The 6,466-nt window shown below is 50.7% G+C and overlaps 1 protein-coding gene and 1 long non-coding RNA gene across 4 annotated transcripts in view; one reads left to right on the top strand and one right to left on the bottom strand.

The window, feature by feature from the left end:
- The window catches only part of LOC113204994 (insulin gene enhancer protein ISL-1), a 127,454-nt gene that overhangs the window by 102,124 nt on the left and 18,864 nt on the right, over positions 1–6,466 (bottom strand). The window lies entirely within an intron of this gene.
- LOC127748970 (uncharacterized) lies at positions 3,259–5,503 on the top strand. Its single transcript, XR_008010886.1, has 3 exons — positions 3,259–3,350; positions 3,853–4,154; positions 5,099–5,503. It is a non-coding gene; the product is annotated as an uncharacterized LOC127748970 (long non-coding RNA).

Raw genomic sequence — 6,466 nt, 5'->3', positions numbered from 1 at the left:
GGGGGAGAAGGAGAAATAGGGGCAGGGGTAGGGCGCGAGAGAGGGGCGAGAGGGGGAAGGGGAGAGAGAGGGGATTGACGCGGTAGCGGGTGTCACAGGGGCCATCTGTTATGTAGGAGGCCTCTATCGACACAAAGTGAAGCCACTCACCCCCTCATGGTGACCCCCTCCTCCCTCCCACTACACCCCTTTGGAGACACTCCCTCGCACACACTCACACCTACACAAACACATGCGTACGTGTACGTCTCTCTCACTCATACACTCTCTCACTCATACTCTCTCTCTCACCAACACACACACACATTCTCCCACTCTGTGTCCTTCCCTCTCTGAAAATGAAAAGGCCCGCTACGTACCCAGCGCAGCAGCCCTCGAGGCAGCCCGGAGTTCACAAAACGTCAGCCAGCTGGTTGAATTAATCCACTCCACATCGCAAATTTGCTCAAATCTGACCCACTTCCAAGAGCAGAGGGGAGAAAAGTTAATCAAAGAGAAGGAAATAGGAATGATACCAGCCATGGACTCCTCCGCTGTAATAAAACTACATACTGTAAAGTTGTTCAAAATAATCTATACTCAACAAGTAATCTTGTTTCGAGTTTTCAAATGAATTATAATGAAAGGTGACTGACGATACGATTACATTGTTAGATATATATGGTTTCAAGGCTCAAGAGGTCCACCCTAGCGCTGTAGGAGGGCATGTGACCCACGGGGACAGTAGGGGAACAGCAGAAGGACCACACCCAGTACAACAACTGCTACTGATCCCGCACGGCGATAGGCGATAGGCGGCAGACACAGTGATACAGGACGATCCCCTCCTCTCACCCCACCCTCACCACATCCCCAAGCGCACTTCCCGCTTATAAGCAGACAGTATAAGTGTTCCGCAAAATAACTTGCAAATATCCTCCACAAATCCACAAATTGCCATGTTTCCCAATAACATTAAGGGGCCATATATATCCCCTTCCCCTCGTCCGAACCGAGATAACTAGAGGCAGAGTGGAAGAGTGTTCAACGCAAAAGCATTGAAAGGGACAGTTTCGAACCGATAAACAAGCCGAATATTTTTTTCGCGTAAGTACGTAACTAGTTGGTTCCCTTCTGGCTGAATCTATATATAAGCGAACAGTTGTAATTGATCTTGACTGGTAAACGAAAGAAAGTTGAAGTTGTACAGTGCAAATTTGTCGTTTTCCCAAACTTTGAAAAAACGTAAATTGTAAAATTTTACCCTAAAAATGATCTGTACAGTACAGTTCATCTTTACTCAACAGGCGGTCATCGTAGAGTAAACATACACGCCCACCGCCAGCCAGCATGAGGCCAGCAGGACACCGCCAGGACACCAGCAGGACACCGGCAGGACGCACAAAACAACAACATGAAAAGGCGAGCCAGGGTAAATAATGGGGCTGCCAAATCAATGACCAAGCCCTTTGGGTGAGGAGGCGTGGCGAGGCGTGGCGGAGCGTAGTGGGGGCGTGGTAGTGGTGAGCGGGAAGCGGGATGAGGCGAGGATTGGCGAAGCTTGCACTTTACCCAGATTATACAATATTTGTTGTTGGTATTGTTGTTGTGTGTGTGCGTGTGTTAGTTGGTGTTATTTCGCAAAAATTATTGCGTAGCAAGCGGCACCCCGTTGCACTATAACCAAACTGCCGTATTGTATACAAGCTGCCCTACCGCCCAACGGCATGCAACGGCAAGCATAGCCTATTTACACCCTCACTTTTAGAGCCGTTATACAATTTCTTTGGGGCTGTACGCGGGTAAGCTCGGTTAAAAGAATTTTGTTGACAATTATACATGTACCTTTTTAAAAAAGAAATGAGCATAAATGGCCTTGTAAAACAAAACTGTCACACATAAAGCACACCGGACATGCGTCACGCAAACGGTACCTGATTAGGCAAGCGCGCGCGCACGCACGCACGCACGCGCGCGCGCGCGCGCGCACACACACACACATACACCACGAGGCAGCCGTGCCCCCAGCGATGGGGCACGCGATAAGGATCAGTGACACGATCTGAGCTGCGCCGTGCCGTACTGCCAGCTGATCCTTGATTAAAGGGCGCGAGAGGAAGGCGGATTGAAGGGGGGTGGAGAGAGAGAGAGAGAGAGAGAGAGAGAGAGAGAGAGAGAGAGAGAGCGAGCGAGCAGACAGGGGGCGGGCCATCTGCCGTGAAGATAGCATCGCGCTACATAACCAGCTGCTAATCACACACGGGAGGGCGCCATTATCAGCGCGCTATTAGGTTAGGCAGCCCGCCACACACCTCCGGGAGGTGGGGCCCGCCCCGCGCAGCCACATAGGCCGCCAAAGGCGAACACTCAGGAGTCAGGAGCTTCAAATTTGGTTAAAACACTTTTCATTTTTTACATTTTATAACCCGGCCCCTTTTACTTTCTCCCCCGCCCCCCGCCCACTCTTTCTCTCTCTCTCTCTCTCTCTCTCTCTCTCTCTCTCTCTCTCTCTCTCACTCTGCCATTCCCCCTAATTCTCTCATACCCACGAAAGACAGGAGGAGAGGGGCGATAGAGAAGCGGCAGGGTAGGGCGAGGAGGAAGAGGGAGGGGGGCATAAAGAGAGGAAAGGGACAGGAAAAAAAAGTAGCAAACGGCGTGGGGAGTGGAGAAGAGAGAAAGCAAGGGGTTGGTGCTGTTGGGGTGCGTGATTTTATTTATTTGACTTATGCCTGATATTTTGGGCCGCAATTGCTGGGCGGGGCAGCGCGGCCTCGGACATTACCAACCCCCTCACCCGTTTTCTTCTCCCTCCACCCCCACCCCCATTCGCCCCCTTTCTCTCTCTCCCTCTCCCTCTCTCTCTCACACACACAGATTCACACACGCTCGCATACACTCGCACGCACCACACAGACCAGACAGAGGCTACACTGACCACTGAGGCCCAATCACATGCTGCTCCCAACAACTCCCCTTTACGATGGGCCCTTTACCAAGGGGATGAGAGGGTTAAGCCCTGCCCAAAACCATGGCGTTGAAAAAGAGAAAAAACACACTGGAAATAGAAAACGCTGAAAACCGGTTGCAACAAAGAGAAGGAACTGATTTACTTGTTTACTTTGGACAATTAGTTTTGTTTTGGACTGCTTCGTCAGGAAGTTTGCAAAAATGTTGGCGTTTTCCTTGGGATATTGTATGCGGTGTAGTCGTGTGGCAGTAGCGTGTTGGCGTGCGATTGGACACGGCGATACCCTCCTCGCTTATTACTCGCTCATCATTGCATCGCGTGACGTTGGCGGGGCGGACGGGACGGGACGTCGGTGGATCAGATCAGCCGTCCTGGCGCCGCGACGCGCCGTGACCACACTGTTAGACTCCTACAAAGCAATGCTGCTTTGCAGAATTGCGAAGGATTACGATCCTTTTGCGATTACAGAGGCATTTGCTTTGCAACTACAAAGCGATGCTTTGCAATTGCGAAGTAAGGCCATCTTTCCATGCTGCAAGGCAACGCTTTGCAATTGCAAAATAAATGCTTCGGTGTCGGTGTTCGAAAGGATCTAAATACATTGCAATTCTGGAAAGCATTAGTTTTTCAGGTATTTAGTAGAGCAGTGACGGCACTAACAAATCAACACCCTTAACCTGGATGACAAAAAATGCCTGTTACTTCGGTAAAAACACAAGGGGGTCCACGGGGTCAACACGTGTGTATTTCTGTGTACTGTAGAGTACATTTGTAATTTGTTTTGTATTTTTTGTATTTTTGTGTACACCACTAACGATAACATTTATGTGCATTTATCACCCTGCTGACCGTATTCTAAAATAAAATTTATATTTGCTTCTTTTCCATTCTATTTGTTATAGATAAGGCACAACATTTTAAGAAAAGAAGAGAGAACTTTCGCCACACCGCGCGTGTTTCGGTCGGTTTCGGTGCACGTGCCGGTGAGGGTGGCTTTGCCTTCCGTTTGCCCATAAGAAGCCATGGCCCCAGTGAGAAGGCAAACCAGAGCGTGCACCGAAACACGGCAGAATCTAAAAATCAGCAAACACCCCCAAGAACGTATCAATGGAACTGGCGCGCGTACGTCGACCGGCTGACAGCTATCGAGTGACATACGAGGCGGGGCGCGGCGCGGCGAGGGTGAACCATCACTACCATTTTGGTTTGTACACTGTAATCCCATCCAGTCCTTATGCCGCGCAGATCAACATCGTATCACTCACGACACAGCCGCAGGCCAAACGCGTCCCCGGAGACAGCAGCCGCCACCCCACACCATCCCGCCCCGCTCTGCCACGCCCTGGCCGGTTATTCAAGTTTCAATGACTGCATGTCTTCATTTTAAGGACAATAATAGACCTGTTCAGCTGGTCTCAAAATTTATGACTCTTCGGTCATTAAGGGGTCGTGATATGAGGGGCATGCACAGGGCATGGCACGTAAAAAAGACAACATTCTCCTGATGGGACCGTGGAGGGACTTGTGGTTTGTGATGAATAATATTTCAGAGTATATTACAAATACTTCTCGAGTCGGGACGGTGAAGCACTTCTGACCATTGTGGGTGGCGCACAAAAATGATCTCAAATGGGTAGTTGACATTTTTCAACGCGCAAAATACTCGATGAACCAAGCCATAGAATTGTTATTTTCCCCTCCTCCCCCATTTTTGTGACCACCAAAAAAAGAAGTTAAAAACGGCGGTGTTGAGCGGAGGGAAATGACCCTTTTTCCGCTGTGCGGGAAAAGTCGGGCAGGCAAATGGTGATTGCGAATAATACGCCGCCGAGGGCCGGGCGGCTGGGGCGCAGCAATTTGTGCTCCTCGCACCTCCTTGCGCAATGCCTCACGCTCCGGCGGGCCCGTGTCACCAACAACTCCCACCCCCCTTTTCCCTCTTAGTCTTGTCCGCTAACATTCTCCCTTTTCCCTAGCTCCCGTTTTTTTTCCTTCGACATCTTTCATTATTTTTCCAACCCCTTAACGTACCCATTTTTACTTTTTTTTCATCTTTACTTTTTGTCATGGGTCGCGGGTCGCCAATCTGTGCGCGAAATCCCGTGTCCACGCATGCACCCTTTCTTCCAAGTTTTTTTTTTTGTCCAGAAACTGGGAAATGTTTTTGCCAGTCCATTTGCGGGGCAGTGCCAACATCCTATCCTTCCGCTCGGTTGGCTCGCGCGACTGCTCACCGGCGACGACCCGTGACCCGCGGACCGGAAGGGTTCTGGAGCGTCCGCGATGTCTTTCGGAAGGTTGTTCTTCTCCGCAGTTTCTTTTTCCTCTAGCGAAATAACCGTACTGTAAGCAGCACCATTGACCATAGATGCCCAACATACATCATGTTACTAAGAGTAGGTAATATTAATTTTTGAAAACCGCCTTTGTTTTATTAACTTTATCCTGGTTTAACCCCCCAAAACGCGTTTCAGATAGAGGAAATTGGAACCGACCAGAAGGACGCAAAACCGCAAAAAGGTGGCAAAAAAGGTTTGCCAATGCCGCCCCATACGACAGCGAGCGCCGCATATGCAGAAGGAAAATGATAAAAAATAAAATTCGGTGGGGTGGGCCGTACAAAACTTTGATATCCTTGTCCATCGCGCCAGCTGACTGCCGCTGCACTGCTGTGCCTTCGATAGAGACGTTTTAAATAATATTCATGATACCACCCCGCTGCCCGCTCCGCGCCCGCTCCTCCTCTCCTCCCTCGGGTCGCCGTGTCACGGTTGTAACCTTCACCCACCCCTCCCTCCCTCCGCGTCCACCCTCGGGGAGGGAAGGGCGTGCGCAGCGTGCGCTCTGTTACTGTTGCTCACATCGCCGCCGCGCCGTGGAGTGGCGCAGCGTGGCGCGCCAAGTGCGTAACAGATTCCTGATGAGATGCCAATCTGGCACTTCTTTCCGCTCCGGCTGCAGCCAGTGCAGCGCACCAGCAGCATCCGCGCGGCCCAGCATCAGCGGCGGCTCCGAGACAAAAGTGATCCCGAGCCACCTGCTTCGGCCGCCAACAACCTGCATCGGAATCATTATTGTATCCGGCACAATCATAACCTAATTAAAATGATCACCATCATTTTCACAACCAACAACGGGAAGCCACAACATTACCATTATTACCACCGAAATATGTATCACAGCACTCGGTAATCATAAAAATTATGGCACAAAAAGGCGACAGAGAAATTATATCTTTAAAAACTGACCATGCGTTCCAAAAATGCAACCTCCGTTATGGTTAAGACTTTGTCTCCATCGACGCAGTCGCCGTCCTCCCCGCCACCTCGGCGCGGCTCCCCATTCCACCTCCCCCTTCCGCGGTAAATAAATCTCAACAAAATATTGCGAGGCGGGACATGATTACGGCCGGCCATACGAGTGCATTGAGGAGAGGAGCGGGGGGGGGGGGGGTACATCGCATTAATGACCACGGCGAATCCCTCAATGACACAGGGAGGGGTGGGCACACGCACC

Source organism: Frankliniella occidentalis, unplaced genomic scaffold, assembly GCF_000697945.3.
Source record: "Frankliniella occidentalis isolate FOCC.00 unplaced genomic scaffold, Focc_3.1 Scaffold23, whole genome shotgun sequence".
Taxonomy (NCBI): Eukaryota; Metazoa; Arthropoda; class Insecta; order Thysanoptera; family Thripidae; genus Frankliniella; species Frankliniella occidentalis.
Note: the sequence above shows the minus strand (reverse complement) of the source record. Positions and strands in the feature narration are given on the sequence as shown.